This window comes from Mus caroli, unplaced genomic scaffold, assembly GCF_978045245.1.
Source record: "Mus caroli unplaced genomic scaffold, Mus_caroli_1 scaffold_7, whole genome shotgun sequence".
Classification (NCBI taxonomy): domain Eukaryota; kingdom Metazoa; phylum Chordata; class Mammalia; order Rodentia; family Muridae; genus Mus; species Mus caroli.
Window position 1 is genome coordinate 137,712,454 of NW_028227262.1, and position 17,819 is coordinate 137,730,272.

At 38.8% G+C, this 17,819-nt stretch overlaps 1 long non-coding RNA gene and 1 pseudogene across 1 annotated transcript in view; one reads left to right on the forward strand and one right to left on the reverse strand.

Moving 5' to 3' along the window:
- Positions 1–242: 242 nt before the first annotated feature.
- LOC147004029 (uncharacterized) overlaps positions 243–17,819 on the forward strand; it is a 39,171-nt gene continuing 21,594 nt past the window's right edge. Inside the window, exon 1 of the long non-coding RNA XR_015047531.1 lies at positions 243–307. This is a non-coding gene — a long non-coding RNA (uncharacterized LOC147004029). The remainder of the gene's footprint in view (positions 308–17,819) is intronic.
- Positions 8,349–8,429, reverse strand: LOC115031454 (U2 spliceosomal RNA; annotated as a pseudogene).

The window sequence follows — 17,819 nt, forward strand, 5'->3', positions numbered from 1 at the left end:
GAGGTGAAGGGAGGAAGAACCTGGGAGAGAGAAAGGAAGGGGAGGAAATAAGGGGGTAGAGTATCAGGTACAACAACAACAAACAAACAAAAACAAAAACCCAACTGGAGAAAGGGCCATCTGGGGACCTCCCCACCTGGGAATCCATCCTGTCTGCAGACATCAAACCCCAACACTGTCGCTGTTGCCAAGAAGCGCTTGCGGACAGGAACCTGGTGTGGCAGTTCCTTGGGAGGTTCTGCCAGCAACTGACCAATGCGGATGTGGATGCTTGGAGTCAACTATCAGACTGAGCCCAGGGACCCAGGTGGGAGAGCTGGTGGAAGGACAGGAGGAGCAGAGGATTGCAACCCCATAGAAAGAACGATGTAGGCTAGCCAGACCACCAAGTACTCCCAGGGACTAGACCACCAACCAAGTAGTGTACAGGGAGGGATCCATAGCTCCAGATACGTAGGTAGCAGAAGATGACCATGTCTGACAGGTTTGATGCCCCAGAGTAGGGGGACACAAGAGCAGTGGATCTGGGAAAAAGTGGGTGGGTGGGTAAAACCCCTCATAGATGCAAAGGGGAGTGGGTAGAGGGCAGATGTGGCCTAGGAGTTTGTGGAGGGGTAACCAGGAAGTGGGAGATCGTTTGAGAGGTAAACGAATGGAATGATAAAACAAAAAAGATAAGTAAAGAAAAGAAAAAAGATTTTCATCATGATCAACATTTACTGTGAAGGCTGTTAATACAGAAATGATATGATTTCATACATGGTTTGTGCTGAAGTATCAATGAGCCAGGCTTAAGACCTGGATGTATATGAGCTTGGGCAGGGCCCATTCCTTTGCCTAGGCGTTGTCTGAGAAGCTCAAACAGGATTGTCAACTTCATTTACAGAAAAGATCTCCTAACTTCCTGCTTCATTGTGTTTTGGACTTTCCCCTAATCAACTATAATTCTGTCAGGGGCCCTCCAGAACTTCCCAGTAATAATTTAGTTGCCTACAAAACACAGCACCATGCAGCTCTCTCTTAGAGAAGCCTGTGCCCATAGACTAGGGAACACGCCTAACTTGCTTTATGAATCTCTTTCCTCTCTTTGCCAATGTCCTTAAGTATATACTAAAATAGCTTTATTAAATCTCAGTTCTGCTTCTTACATCCTAGCCCTGACACTTTTTTTTGTTTGAAGCCAAGATTGCTAGTTTGCCTTTAGCTGAACTCTCTAAACATGCAGGGGAACTCCTCAAGCACTGCAGAGAAAAGAGCTATGCTTCTTGCCTATGTGATCCACACCAATGACAGTAACTTTCTGTATTCCTGTTTGCATGTACTTAATCAGAAAAAAGCAATGACTAAATACTATGCCTTGTTTAGATACACAACTTCAGTAATGACACATGGCACATTTGTTCTAAACTGGATAAAGAGTTACTTAATTCAAACATCTTAAATTATAAAACAAAATATGTAGTAGGAATGTGTGTATGCATGCTCATATGTATGTGGGTACATGTGTGTGCACATGAGTGTAAAGGCCTGAAATAGACATTCCTGGATCATGTTTCATTTATGTTCTGAGACAAGGTCTCTCACTGAGCCTGGAGTAGATCTAATTTAATAGCTTGCCCCAGAGATCTCTCATCCCTATGAATACTAAGACAACATAGAGCCTCCAAACTATGTAGGTTGTAGTGATCTGGACTCTGGTCATCACACTTGCATGATAAGCTCTTTATTCATTGAGCTATCTCCCCAGACCCATTTTATTAGAAGAATTCTGTTAAATTGTAACCATATGCTTCTTAAAGTTTTTTTCCCCCCCCCGAGGTTGTTTCTGTGCTGTTTAATGTTCCACTGGTCTCCTCCTAAAGGAATCCACATTTTAAATTCCCAACATATAATGTGTATAGCAAGAGCAGGAGTGCCAATGAAATTAATATTGCTAATCAACAGACCTTAAAATGATGGGATTGCCTTCAATAATTTAGTAAGTCCAATGTTAGCAGAAGGGGCCTTGAAAGTGAAAGCAAGAAAGTGAAGAAGAAAGTCAGAGGGAGGTGTGACTATGGAAGAATGGTCAGAGAAGTGCAATGCTACTGGAGTTGAACATAAGAAAAGGGGGCTGTGAGGCAAGCATCTTCAAGATGATACAAAGTTATAGAAATGGATGCTAGACCTTCAGAAAGAAAGATGTATATACACTCCAGTGAGAATGAAAGTTCTAACACAGAGAAATCTAAGAGAACAAATCTACATCACATAAAACAACCAATCTTATATTAGCTTGTTAATAGGAACTATAGAAACCACAATACTCACCGTGATATGGTACAATGTATTACTTTGGCATTACTGATCATAGGTAGACGAGATGTGAGAAAAGCTAGCTGTCGAGAGCCTATGGGAGCTGAACCCAACATACTCCAAGGACTACTCATATCAGAAATTTTTGATTCTCTTTAAAACTTTTATTTTGTAGTATAATAAGGCAGACTTTTAAAACGTGACTAATTGAATACCTTGTAGTATATTTAAGCTTTCCTTACTCTGAAATTTTGTTTGTGTCTTCTCTTAGAAGGGGCAAGGCGGGAAGTGAGGAATTAGGGAAGGAGAATTAGTCAGACAGGTAAGACAGGTCCACCCACCATCAGCCAAACAGCTCCCAAAAGGCCTTTTCATTAAGACAATCATATAGATGAATTAAGATCATAAAAATCATTCAAAAGTAACAAACTACTGTTTTTTAGTGAATTTTAAAGAATTGACCAGAAACTATTTTTCTTAGTTAGGAGTAAAACTCTAGGAAGAAAAAGCATAGGGTTTAAAATTGAATGGGCTTTGGGCCGAGTCTCCGCTGAGTCATTGACTAGGTATTTATCTTTGGTAGTGTCTTGCTCAGAGCTCTCTGGAAAACAGAGACTGAATCAAGGCTTGTGGGCAAGGCTTGTGGGCAAGGTAGAACCGGAATGGCACAGAAGGGTAGTGAAATGGGGAAGAAAGACAAGTCAATGGCACAAATTAGGGCTTTGTTGTTTGAGAATATTTTTTTTCCTAATTTGTTCTTACTATTACAAGCCTTTGGAGAAGCCTTAGATATGCTTCATAGAACTCTTGATCATAGAATGAAATGGAGAAAAATCTCTCTCCTTTAGCTTCACCTCAGACAAGGATAATATAAAGACTAACATTTCTTCTTCTTCCTCCTCCTCCTCTTCCTCCTCCTCCTTCTCCTCCTCTTTTCTCCTTCTCCTCCTCCTTCTCCTCTTCCTCCTCTTCTTCTCCTTCTCCTCCCACTCCTCCTTCTCCTCCTCCTCCTTACTATTATTACTATCTTTAATCTCTTTTTTACAGTCCAGTTGTTAAGGTTTGTTGATTAGCAACCCTCTGAGAGCTCTCATCCCATTCTTCTTCTCCCCACTCTTCTCCAAGAGGATTTCTCCACACAACCACACCCCTGTCCCCATACCCTGCCAGGCCTCTGCATTCCCTGGACCCTCAAGTCTCTCAAATGTTAGGTGCTTCTTCTCTCATTGAGGTTACCAGTGCTATGCTGTATATGTGTTGGAGGCCTTGCACTGGCTGCCTGGTTGATGACTCAGTGTCTAGAGAGATTTCAGGGGTCCAGGTTTGTTCAAATTGCTGGTATGCCTATGGGGTTGCCCTCCTCCTCCAGCCTTTCCTGTCTTCTGCCTGTCTGCTTCTCTGAAGACTCCATAGCCTGAAGGCCTCCCAGGAAGTCGGCTACAGTCAAGACAAAGACTAGCATATCTATTCTTCTCAGTTATACATGTTGAGTATTTTCTTAAACCTCTCATAAAAGTGAGGAATGCTTAGCATGTTTATCTGAATGAGAATGTCCCTCATTGGGCAGTGGTGATGTATACTTTTAATCCCAGCATTCAAGAGGCAGAGGCAGGCAGATCTCTGAGAGCTCGAGGCTAACTTGCTCCCCAGAGTGAGTTCCAAGATAGCTAGGGCTATAAAAAGAATGTGCCCTGATTTATTTGAACACTTGTTCCCCATCTGGTGAGGCTGTTTGTGAAGATTTAGGGGATACGGCCTTGTTGGAGGAAGTAAGCTAGTAGCGTTGGGCTTTGAGATTTCAAAAGCTTTACCATTCACTCTTTGCTTCGAACTTGTGGTTTAAGATGCGAGCTATACGTTTGTGTTATGACTTGGTTTTTCCTCCATGATGGATTCCTACTCCCACCCCTGGAACTATAAACCCAAATCAACCCTTCCATTTATGGATTGCCTTGGTCATTTTTTTTTTTTATCACAGCAGCACAAAAGCAGATAATACATCTTGTCATAAGTATCATATGATGCTCAGATTGCACTTGTGCCAAACTAATCAGTGATTGTATGGAATTGAATGCTTCAACAATGTCTGAAGAAGATAAAGGTGAAATAATACAAAATAGCATCCAATGGGAGTCAGAAATTCCTCTGTATCTGTCCCCATCAATACCCATCTCACACTATTTTCAGTAGCAATACTAACTAAATTAATATGGGTAACATTTGAGAGAGCTGCTGTATTTTATTTTTCATTTTCTCATTACACATTTACTCTTCAGTTTACATGGTTTATATCCTTATTGCTTGGTGATTATATTCTCTCTGAGGTCCTTAATTTTATTGAAATTGGTCATCATTCCATTTAATATTGTGGTTTTGTTTCTTGCCTTAATATTGGTGCAATATTTGCTTTTACTACATTCATTTTCTTGCTTTTTTTGTGAGAGGCATAGAAAGGCTAAGGTTCTCCCACTGACTCATGATTATTCATTCTTTAATCAAAAGTTTTTCTTACTGGTCTGTGTATATATTTTTTCACAATCCATATTTGCCTTATGTAGATATTCAATATATAATTGTTTTCTGTTAGAATTAATAAATGATAGAAGCAATAAAGATGAGGACTCGGTCTTTCCCTTCCCCTAAACTCCATCCCCCAGTGCACCAGGTGCAGCCTTCTCTCTCTACTGCCTACAATCCCTGTGGATCCCACAGACCATCACCTTCTAACCTCCCTCCCTCAACTTGTTGCTTTGTCCCAGACCCTAAATCCAGCAGGTACCACCTGCTAAAAGACATGTCAAATCTGAGAAAACCAGAAGACTTCGTGAAGATCTTTTCTTCCACCCCTGCTCCTCTCAGTTCTAATTCCCAGCTCCAGCCACCAACTCTGCAGCAGAATTTCTTTGACAGCATCCATTCCCCCATGTCCTGCTCTCATGTCCTCTGGATCCCACAGATCTTGTTCCTTCTAACCTTTCTCTCCCACTTGTTACTTTATCCCAAACCCCGACTCCAGCAATAACCCTCCTATCCCAGGGACCATTCTTCCCAGGGCAACAAGTAGTCTGAAGGCAGACCCACACCTCTCCTACTGCTCCTGAAATCCAGTTTCCTCAGACTCATTCCCAACTGGGAACCTGTTCTGATTCTCCCTTTCCTCTCAGATCCTGTCCACAATGGATCACAAAGACCTTCCCTCCAAGCTTCCTTTTCCCAACTCATCTCAGTTACCCAGCCTCCAACACCAGCAGGCACTCCCTGTGAACACACCAGCTAAAGAGTGCAAATCCAACCAACCAACCAACCAACCAACCAACCAACCAACCAACGATAGACAGACAACACACAGCCATCACCTTTTTCAAAAAGCTAGCGAGGAAACAGAAATGAACAAAACACCCCCCCCCCAAAAAAAAAGACAAATCCAGAAGTCAGCACATAGATCTTAAATCATCCTAACTCTGGATGCAGGGACACTAATGTAATGCAGCCAAGGTAATATGTCTCTACTACAGATCAGCTATCCAACCACAGCAGACCCCAGATAGTCCAACATAGCTGAAGCACAACTTAAAAAACAAAAACAAAAAAACAAAAAACAAACAAACAAAAAAACAGGCCTGGAGAGATGGCTCAGTGTATAAGAGCACTGATTGCTCTTCCAGAGGTCCTGAGTTCAATTCCCAGCAACCACATGGTGACTCACAACCATCTGTAATGGGATCTGATGCCCTCTTCTGGTGTGTCTAAAGCTATAGTGTACTTAGATATAATAATAAATAACTCTTTAGACCAGAGGGAGAAGAGGTCCTGAATTTAAATTTCCAGCAACCACATGAAGGCTCACAACCATCAGTACAGCTACAGTGTACTCATAATGCATAAAATAAATAAATCGTTAAAAAACAAACAAAAAAACAAACAACCATCAAAACAGCCTTGATGATTATGATAGAGGTTATTAAATAATAAAGTGTGAAAAAATACTTAAAAGAAAGTCAAGAAATGTTGAATATAATAAATAAAATTGGTAGAATCAATAAGGAGAACTCAAACTGGTGGAAATCTAGAAATGAAGATTTTCAGAACTAAACAGGAACCACAGAGGCAAGTTTTATCAACAACAACAACAACAACAACAAAAAAAAAGAGGTGGAAGAGAAGAAAATCTTAGGCATTGATGATAGAAGAAATGGACCAACTGGTCAAAGAAAATGTTAAATCTAAAAAATTCCCATCATAAAACATCTAGAACATCCTGGACACTATGAAAAGACCAAACCTAAGAATAATAAGTGTAGAAGAAGAAAACAGCAGAGCTCAAAGACCAAATAAATAAAGCCATAGAAGAAAATCTTCCTTACTTAAAGAAGGAGATGCCTATAACAGTACAAGAAAACACATAGAACATCAAATAAATGGAACCAGAAAAGAAATCCACTCTCCATATAGTAACCAATACTCTAAATATACAGAGCAAAAAAAGACAATTAAAATCTGTAAGGGAAAAAAGACCAACTAACACATAAAGGCAGACCTATTAGAATACTGACTACTCCTGACTTCTCAATGTAGACTCTAAAAGCCAGAAGGGCTTAGACATGTATGCAGCAGACTCTTAAGAGGCCACGTATGCCAACCCAGCAAAACTTAATCCATAGATTACGAAAACATAAATATTCATAGAAGAAAAACCATAAATAAAGAAAATAAGATATTCCATGATAAAGTTAAATTTAAACAATATCTATCTACAAATCAAGTCTCATTTGATTTGAAGCAAAAAGGTATTTGAAGAAAAGCTTCAACCTAAGGGGGTTAACTATACACACAAAAACAAAGGAAATAATCTCACGCCAGCAAAAAGAAAAAAAGGGAAGACACACACACATACACAAATATACACACCAATACTCTACCACCACCACAATCACCACCACCAAAATAATGGGAATCAACAATTATTGGTTATTAATATTTTTCAATATGAATGGTTTAAATTCTCCAATTTAAAAAATACAAACTAGCAGAATTGAATGGAAAAACAGGATCCATTCTTTTGCTACATCTAAGAAACAAACATCAACATCAAGGATAGAAAGGGTTGAAAAAAGATATTCTAAGCAAATGGATCTAAGAAGAGAGCTGGTGTAGCCATTTTAATACCTAACAAAATAGACTTCAAATAAAAACTAATTAAAAGAGATAGAGAAGAACATTCCATACACATCAAAGAAAAAATTCACCAAGATGACATTTCAATTCTTAACACAATTCTTAACATCTATGCCTTAAACACAAGGGTAACTAAATTTATAAAAAAAACAAAACAAAACAAAACAATCACAACTGTAGTTTAAATAGCAATGCTTACACACTAATACTGGGAGACTTCAGTACACCATGGTCGCCAACAGACAAGTCATCCAGACAAAAACTAAATAGAGGAACACTGGAGCTGGCAGACATTCTAAACCAAGTGGACCTACAGATATCTAGAGAATATTTCACCAAAACACAGAAGAATATACCTTCTATCTGCACCTCACAGAACCTTCTCTGAAATTGACCACATAATTTGATACAAAGGAAGTCTTGGTAGATACAAGACAATCAAGCTAACACCCTGCATCCCATCTGACCACTATGGATTAAAGCTGGATATCACAAACAATAGAACAACAGAAAGCTTAAGACCTCATGGAAACTGATCAGTTCTCTGCTGAATGAAACATGGAAAAGACATACATAAAGAAAGAAATTAAAGGCATTCTGGAATTCAATGAAAATGAATACACAGCATACCTAAACTTATTGGATATAATGAAAGTGATACTAGAGAAAACTTCATAACACTAAGTGAATCAAGTTCAATATGTTATACACAAAAATGCTCGACAAATCTCATACTAGCAATTTAAAGGCACACCTGAAAGCTCTAGAACAAAATGAAATAATCACATCCAAGAGCAGTAGACATCAAGAAACAATCACACTTGGAGTTGAAATAAAGAGAAACAATGTAAACAATACAAAGAATCAATGAAACAAAGAACCTGTTCTTTAAAAAAAAAATAACAAGATAGACAAACCCATATCTACACTTGATCTTAGCCAAAAGGCCGAGAAGCGATTCAAACCCATATCTAAACTGACGGTGATAGCTATCCTAGGTTGTCAACTTGACTACACCTGAAATGAACTACAATCCAGAAATGGAGAGCACGCTTGTGATCCAGATCCTGAGGCTTGAAGACACAGGGTTCTGACTGGATTTGACATGAAGATCTTGAGGCATAGTGGTCATAAAAAGCTTAGGCCCAGGCAAAGTAGTACATGCCTGACATTCCAGGAGACTCAGGCAAGCAGATATCTGAGTCCAAGGCCAGCCTGGGACAAAGCAAATTCCAGATCTAGGCTCATTGGCACCTTTAATCTGGGCCACACTTTCTGCTGGAGGTCTACATAAGGACATTGGAAGAAGGTATATTCACTCTTCTTCGCCTGCTTGTACTTACTTGCCAGCACATCTGTTGCAACCTACTTCTTCAGGATCCCAGCTTATACAGGAGACCAGGTGAAACAACTAGCATTGTGGGACTGAGCAATTACTAAATTTATGGACTTCCTATTCACTGCTGTCCAATGTTGTGTTAGCTGTGCTATGGACTAAAGTCATTACAATAAATTCCCTCAATATATAGAGACATTCCATAAACTCTGTGACTCTAGAGAATGCTGACTAATACACTAAGGGCAGAAAGGAAATATGCAAATTAACAAAATCAGAAATGAAACAGTGGACATAGCAGCATACGCTAAGGAAATCCAAAAGATCATTAAGGACATACTTTAAAAATCTGTACTCCAGGGGCTGGAGAGATGGCTCAGCTGTGACGAGCACTGACTGCTCATCCAGAGGTCCTGAGTTCAATTCCCAGCAACCACATGGTGACTTACAGCCATCTATAATGGGTCCAATGCTCTCTTTTGGTGTGTCTGAAGGCAGCTACAGTGTACTTGTATACATAAAATAAATAAATAAATCTTTAGAAAAGTCTGTACTCCATTCCATTCTCTCCTCCACTTCTCTGCCCATCTTATCAGACCTGTGGATCCTGAACCATACAGGTAAGCTTGCTTTCCTCTACCCATCATCCCTGCTCACTGAGTGCTCTGGGATAAGCCAAGCTTTCCTGAGCAACCTGCTATCCCAAGGGCACCTCCATTTTCCTGATCCATACAGACCTGCATATCCAGAAACATACATCCCAAGGATACACATCAGAGGCCTGCCATATCAGGACCATGGAGGTTAACTATCCTCCATCACTACCTCTACAACAAGGACATCCAGGGACCAATGCCATCCAGATGGCTAAAGGACCTTGAAAGATCACAGTGAACAAAAGCCAGGGCAATATGACACCTTCAGAGCACAGCTACCCTATTACAGCAAGCCCTGGATATCCTAACACAACCAAAACACAAAGACAATGAACTTAAATGCAATTTTATAGAGATGATAGAGGCCGTAATGAGGAAATTTATAAATAATAAATCTAATAAAGAAATACATGAAAATGTTTTCAAATAATTAGAAGTCTTTAAAGATAAAACAAATAAATACTTTTAAGATATACAGAAAAATACAATTAAATAGGTGAAGAAAATGAATAAAACTGTGTAAGAGCTGAATTAGAAGTAATAAAAAAAATGTAAACTGAGGGAATCCTGGAAATGGAAAACCTAGGGAAGAGAACAGGAACAACAGATGCAAGTATCACAGGAGAATGGAAGAATAAAGGAAGAAATTGATACATCAGTTAAAGAAAAAGTTAAATCTAAAAAAATTTTCTGACATAAAACATTCCAGGAAATCTGGGATACCATGAAAAGTCCTAATCTAAGAGTAATAGGAATAGAAGAAGATGGAGAGTCCCAGCTTAAAGACTAGAAAATGTTTTCAACAAAATCATAGAAGAAAACTTTTCCAACCGAAAGAAAGACATGCCTATAAACATACAAGAAGCTTATAGAACATGAATTAGACTGGACCTGAAAAGAAAATCCTCCTGCCAAATAGTAGTCAAAACACAAAATCTACAGAGCAAAGAAGAATATTAAAAGCCAGAGGATCCCGCAATACCTCTTCTGGGCATATATCCATAAGATGTCCCAACTGGTAAGAAGGACACATGCTCCACTATGTTCATAGCAGCCTTATCTATAATAGCCAGAAGTTGGAAAGAACCCAGATGCCCCTCAGCAGAGGAATGGATACAAAAAATGTGGTACATTTACACAACAGAGTACTACTCATCTATTAAAAAGAATGAATTTATGAAAGTCCTAGGCAAATGGTTGGACCTGGAGCGCATCATCCTGAGTGAGGTAACACAATCACAAAAGAACTCAAATCATATGTACTCACTGATAAGTGGATATTAGCCCAGAAACTTAGTATACCCGAGATATAAGAGACAATTTGTAAAACACATGAAACTGAAGAAGAACGAAGACCAAAGTGTGGACACTTTGTGCCTTCTTAGAATTGGAAACAATCACCCATGGAAGGAGTTACAGAGACAAAGTTTGGAGCTGAGACAAAAGGATGGAACATCTAGAGACTGCCATATCCAGGGATCCATCCCATAATTAGCCTCCAAACAATGACACCATTGGATACGCTAGCAAGCGTTTGCTGAAAGGACCCTGATATAGCTGTCTCTTGTAAGACTAGGCCGGGGCCTAGCAAACACATAAGTGGATGCTCACAGTCAGCTATTGGATGGATCACAGGGCCCCCAATGGAGGAGCTAGAGAAAGTATCCAAGGAGCTAAAGAGATCTGCAACCCTGTAGGTGCAACAACATTATGAACTAACCAGTACCCCAGAGATCTTGACTCTAGCTGCATATGTATCAAAAGATGGCCTAGTCGGCCATCACTGGAAAGAGAGGCCCATTGGACACGCAAACTTTATATGCCCCAGTACAGGGGAATGCCAGGGCCAAAAAGTGGGAATGGGTGGGTAGGGGAGAGGGGGGGAGGGTATGGGGGACTTTTGGGATAGCATTGGAAATGTAATTGAGGAAAATACGTAATAAAAAAATATATAAAAAGAATGGGTGGAGAAAGAGGAACACTCCTCCATTGTTGGTGGGATTGCAAGCTTGAACAACCACTCTGGAAATCAGTCTGGCGGTTCCTCAGAAAATTGGACATAGTACTACCGGAGGATCCAGCAATACCTCTCCTGGGCATATATCCAGAAGATGTCCCAACCGGTAAAAAGGACACATGCTCCACTATGTTCATAGCAGCCCTATTTATAATAGCCAGAAGCTGGAAAGAACCCAGATGTCCCTCAACAGAGGAATGGATACAGAAATTATGGTACATTTACACAATGGAGTACTACTCAGCTATTAAAAAGAATGAATTTATGAAATTCCTAGCCAAATGGATGGACCTGGAGGGCATCATCTTGAGTGAAGTAACACAATCACAAAAGAACTCACACAATATGTATTCACTGATAAGTGGATATTAGCCCAAAACTTAGGATACCCAAGATATAAGATACAATTTGCTAAACGCATGAAACTCAAGAAGAATGAAGACCAAAGTGTGGACACTGTGCACCTTCTTAGAATTGGGAACAAAACACCCAGAGAAGGAGTTACAGAGACAAAGTTCGTAGCTGTGATGAAAGGATGGACCATTTAGAGACTGCCGTATCCAGGGATCCATCCCATAATCAGCTTCTAAACGCTGACACCATTGCATACACTAGCAAGATTTTGCTGAAAGGACCCAAATATAGCTGTCTCTTGTGAGACGATGCCGGGGCCTAGCAAACACAGGAGTGGATGTTCACAGTCAGCTATTGGATGTATCACAGGGCTCCCAATGGAGAAGCTAGAGAAAGTACCCAAGGAGCTAAAGGGATCTGCAACCCTATTGTTGGAACAACATGATGTACTAACCAGAACCCCGGAGCTCTTGTCTCTAGCTGCATATGTATCGAAAGATGGCCTAGTCGGCCATCACTGGAAAGAGAGGCCCATTGGACTTGCAAACTTTATATGCCCCAATATAGGGGAATGCCAGGGCCAAAAGAATGGGAATGGGTGGGTAGGGAAGTGGGGGGCGCTATGGGGGACTTTTGGGATAGCATTGGAAATGTAATTGAGGAAAATATGTAATAAAAATATTAAAAATTTAAAAAAAAATAAAAAAAAGAATGGAATGGCTTTGGAGTAGAGATGTATTTAATTGTCTAAGAAACCAACAATAAACAATATTTGGCTGAAAAAAAAAGCAGCAAGGGAAAGGGAGCAGGTAACATACAAAAGCAGACCTATCAGAATTACATCCAACTTCTCAACAAAGACTCTCGAAGCTAGAAGGGCCTGGACAGATATCTTATAATCTCTAAAAAAACAAAAAACAAAAAACCCATATATATCAACAGACTATGATACCCAGCAAAACTCTCAATCACCATAGATGGAGAAACCAAAATATCTCAAGACAAATCCAGATTCAAACAATATCTATCCACAAATCCAGCCTTATAGAAAATACTAGAAGGAAAACTCAAAACCAAGGAGGATAATGCATATCCAACAAAACACAGGAAATAACTAATTCCATACTAGCAACAACGAAAGAAGCACACAAGCGCGTGCACACACACACACACACACACACACACACACACTACCGACACTGACATCAAAATAACAGGAAATAATAATCACTGTTCATTAATATCTCTTAACATTAATAGACTCATTTTCCCTAATAAAAAGGCACAGGCTAGCAGAATGGATTTGAAAACAGGACCCACCATTCTGCGTCATATAAGAAGCAAACCTCAGCAATAAATATAAACATTACCTCAGATTAAAGGGTTGGAAAAAATGTTTTCCAAGCAAAGGGACCCATAAAGCAAAATGGAATAGCCATTCTAATAGCTGATAAAACAGTCTTTCAACCAAAATTAATCAAAAGAGATAAAGAATGATACTTCATAATCATCAAAGGAAAAATCTACCAAGATGATACCTTAGTTCTGAACATCTATGCACCAAATACAAATGCATGCACATTTGTAAAAGAAACATTACTAAAACTTAAATCAAACATTGAGTCCCACACATTAATAGTAGACTTCAACATCCCACTCTAACCAATTGACAGGTCATACAGACAAAAACTACACAGAGAAATAATAAAAGTAAAAGACTTTATGAGTCAAATGGACATAACAGACATCTATAGACTATTTCACCCAAACACCAGAAGAATATACCTTCTTCTCAGTACCTAATGATCATTGTCCAAAATTGACCATATAGTTAGTCACAATGTAAGGCTCAGCAGATACAAGAAAATTGAAATAATGCCTTCTATCTAATCAGACCACCGGAACTAAAGCTGGACTTCAAGAACAACAGAAACACTGAAAAACCTACACATTCCTGGAAACTGAACAACTCTCTACTCAATAATCTCTGGGTCCGTGAAGAAATAAAGAAATTAATGACTTTCTACAATCCAGTGAAAATGAAGGCACCCAAATTTCTGGGATACAATGAAAGCAGTGCTAAGAGGAAAGTTCATAGCACTGCTTCCATAAATAAATTAGACAGTTCTCATATCAGCAATTTAAAAGTATACCTGAAAGCTCTAGGAAAAAAAGAAAAGAAAGAGGAAGAAGAGGAGAAGGAGGAAGAGGAGGAAGAGGAAGAGGATGAGGAGAAGGAAGAGGAGGAGGATGATGATGAGGAAGAAGAAGAAGAAGAAGAAGAAGAAGAAGAAGAAGAAGAAGAAGAAGAAGAAGAAAACACACAAAAGAGTAGAAGGCAGGAAATTATAAAAATCAGGGCTGAAATCAATTAAAAACAAAGTAAACACTACAAGAACTGGATCTTTGAGGAAGTCAAGAAGATAAACAAACCCTTACCCAATCTATCCAATAGACAGAGAGACAATATCTAAATAAACAAAATCAAAAATGAAAAGGGAGACATAACAAAAGATACTGAGGAAGTTCAAAGAATCATTAGGTCTTACATCAAAAGCCTGTATTCCACAAAATTGGAAAATCTCAATGAAATGGATGGTATTCTAGATAGATACCACTTACCAAAGTTAAATCAAGACCAGGTAAACTATTCAAACAACTCTCTAACCCCTAAAGAAATAAAAGCAGTCATCAGCAGTCTTCCAACAAAATAAAGCCCAGAGACTTTAGTTTTAGTGCAGAATTCTACCAGACTTTCAAAGAAGAGAGGATATCAACACTCCTCAAACTATTCCATAAAATAGAAACAGAAGGAACACTGCCAAAGTCATTTTGTGAAGCCCAGTCACCCTGGTACCTAAGTCACCCAAAACTCAGTGAAGAAGGAGAACTTCAGACCAACTTCTCTTATGAACAACTACTTTGAGATTTCATCTTATACCCATCAGAATGGTTAAGATCAATAACACAAGTGACAAATCATGCTGCTAAGGATGTGGAGCAAGAGGAACACACCTCCATTGCTGGTGTGACTGCAAAGTTGTACAGCCACTATGGAAATCAATATGGCAATTCCTCAAAAAGTTGAGAATTGATCTTCTTGAAGAGCCAGCTGTACCACTCTTGGGAATACAACAAAAGGATGCTTTATTCAAAAACCTTGAGTTTTGCTCAACTATGTTCATTTCAGCTTTATTCTTATAATAGCCAGTAACTGGAAGCAACCTAGATGTCCTTCAACAAAAAATGTGGCACAAATACACAATAGAGTATCATTCAACTCTTTTAAAAAGTGACATAATGAAAATTTCAGGTAAATGAATCGAATAATTGGAAAAAACCTCATTTCAAATAAGGTAACCCATACACAGAAAGATAAATATGGTATGTATTCACATATATGACAATATTAACCATTAAGTGAATGACAATCATGCCACAATTCATAAACCCAGATAGGTTAGATAAAGAATAGAGGTCTTGGGGCAATGGAGGGAACGCCTTGGGTTCGGGAAATAGAATAGATTTTATTGGAGGACCAGGTGTGGGTAATGGTGGGAGTGGGATATCAGGTGTTGGAGGAGATGGGGTGGAGAGCAAAGACACCTTTTATGGGGGGCATTTGAGGGATATTGTGGAAACCTAGTGCAATAGAAACTTTCTGTATCCTCTGAAGGAAAAATTTTTAACTTTTTAAAAAATTAGATATTTTCTTCATTTACATTTCAAATGCTATCCCCAAATGAGGAAATCTTAAATTTTAATGGGGAATATGTTGTTTCAACTTGCCATATCTTGTAACCAGGTGAGGATTCCAGTAGCAGGACTGGATTGCATTCAATTGAGTTTTGGCCAAGCAGTCCCATGGATATCTCCCAACAACCCAGACTATTGCTTATACAAAAGTTTTATTTCCACGAAGAGATAGCAGGCCACCATTATTGAGAACAACATTCACAAAACTCATTCAACATGGAAAAGTTTATCTGGTGCCTATATGGGACCTTACATTCTAGTCTCTTTGTTTTAGGAAAATATTCTGCAAGATACTCACAACTCCTTTCCCCAATCCTGTCCCCCCAAAACAAACAAAAACAAAAACAAACAAACAAACATGGATTCCAAACCAGCCACAAAACCTTTTACCTGCAATGTGTCTTGCCTGCAAAATATGCTAGGTCAATGGTGGTACAGAACTTGTGAGTAGCCAACCAATGTCTAATTTGACCTAAGGCGCACTCCACTAGAAGAAACTCACACCTGATACTGCTTAGGTAACGAAGTCCAGATACTTAGATAGTCCAGTGATCTAGGATAAAAGCAAACACTGTTTCCATAGCATAAAGCCCATACCTTACAGTGCATGGAATGGCAGGAACCTGAGACTATGGTAGAAGCAAACATGTTAGGCAAAAAAACAACAAAGAAAATGAACAAACAAAAACTCAACAAAATGATTGCTAGTGATATTCTGATATACTAATAGATCAGAGTTGTGTAGTCATCATTAGAGAGGCTTCCCAACATCTGGCAGTAGACCTACAACCAGACATTATGCAGAGACAGAGTCTAAATTGGAGGTCTCCATCAGGTCATTCCCCTCAGAGATTGAGGAACCCTGCATAAGAAGAGGAGGAAATATTGTAGGAGTTGAGATCGAGGATTTCAGGAGAACATGATCCACTGAATCAAAAGAGCAGGGCTCATGTAGGCTCACAGAGATGAAAACAGCAAGCACAGGGACATGAGTCTACACCAGGAATTCTGTGCATATAATATGGCTATTATCTTGGTATTTTTGTGGGACTCTTTTCCTTCTATTGGATTGCACTGTTCCATCTTGATATGAAGGCTTTTGCCTTGTTTCATTGTATCTTGTTTTATCTTGTTTGGCTGTTGTCTCTTGGGGACTTGTTCTTCTTTGAAGAGGAAATGGAAAGGGACTAGATCTGGCCAAGAGGGGAGGTAGCAGGGAGATAGGACAAGTGAAGTAGGGTGAAATTGTGGTTGGGATGTATAATAAAAGAATTTTGTTTCTTTTTCTCTTTTCTATTTATTTCTTCTCTCTTTCTCTTTCTCTCTCTCTCTCTCTTTCTCTCTCTCTCTCTTTCTTTCTTTCTTTCTCTTCTATCTATCTATCTATCTATCTATCTATCTATCTATCTACCTCTATCTATCATCTCTCTATCATCTATCCATCATCTTTTTTGAGACAGTTTCTCTGAGTAGCTTTGGTTGTCCTAGAACTCACTCTGTAGACCAGGATGGTCTTGATCTCACAGAAATATGCCTGCCTCTGTATCACAAGTTCTGGGGAATAATTTATATTCAGTAAAAAAATTTTAAATGTATAAAAGAAGGGTAGGGTAGGGGAAGGGAGGAAAGGAGAGATGAGGGAAGGGGAAAGGAAGGGAAGTTGGGAGGAACTGGGATGACTGGAGTGAGGGGAAACTATAATCAGGATATATTATATGAGAAAATAATGTATTTTCAATACAATTAAGAAAAAAACAGAAAAAGGGGAAAATGATTACTCAATCAATAATAGATTCCTTCATTGCCTGACCTACATCTCACAATATATGATATTTTAGTTTAAGTAATTACCAGAATGTGGGATTCTCTGTGCTTAGCCTTATTGGTGCTCTGATTCATTTTGATTTATTCCAAAACATTTTTTATTTTAAACCAATGGTTTCCTGTGATTTCTGTTCTTATGAATTTATTATTTTAATGTCCTGTTGTGAATTTAACACTTTAAAATATATTTATACCATTTGAAACAAGTTAATATTATGCTGTTTAGGTATACCTGCTGTATATCCAACCTTAACAAAACTGTTGTACTTGTTTGAGACAAAATTATTGTATATTTAATTTTTAACATTTCCATAATAAGTAATGTGCATATTGGTAATTCCAGCACTCTGGAGACAGAAGCATGAAGATTTTGAGTTGCTGCCATCCTAGGTTATATAACAAGATG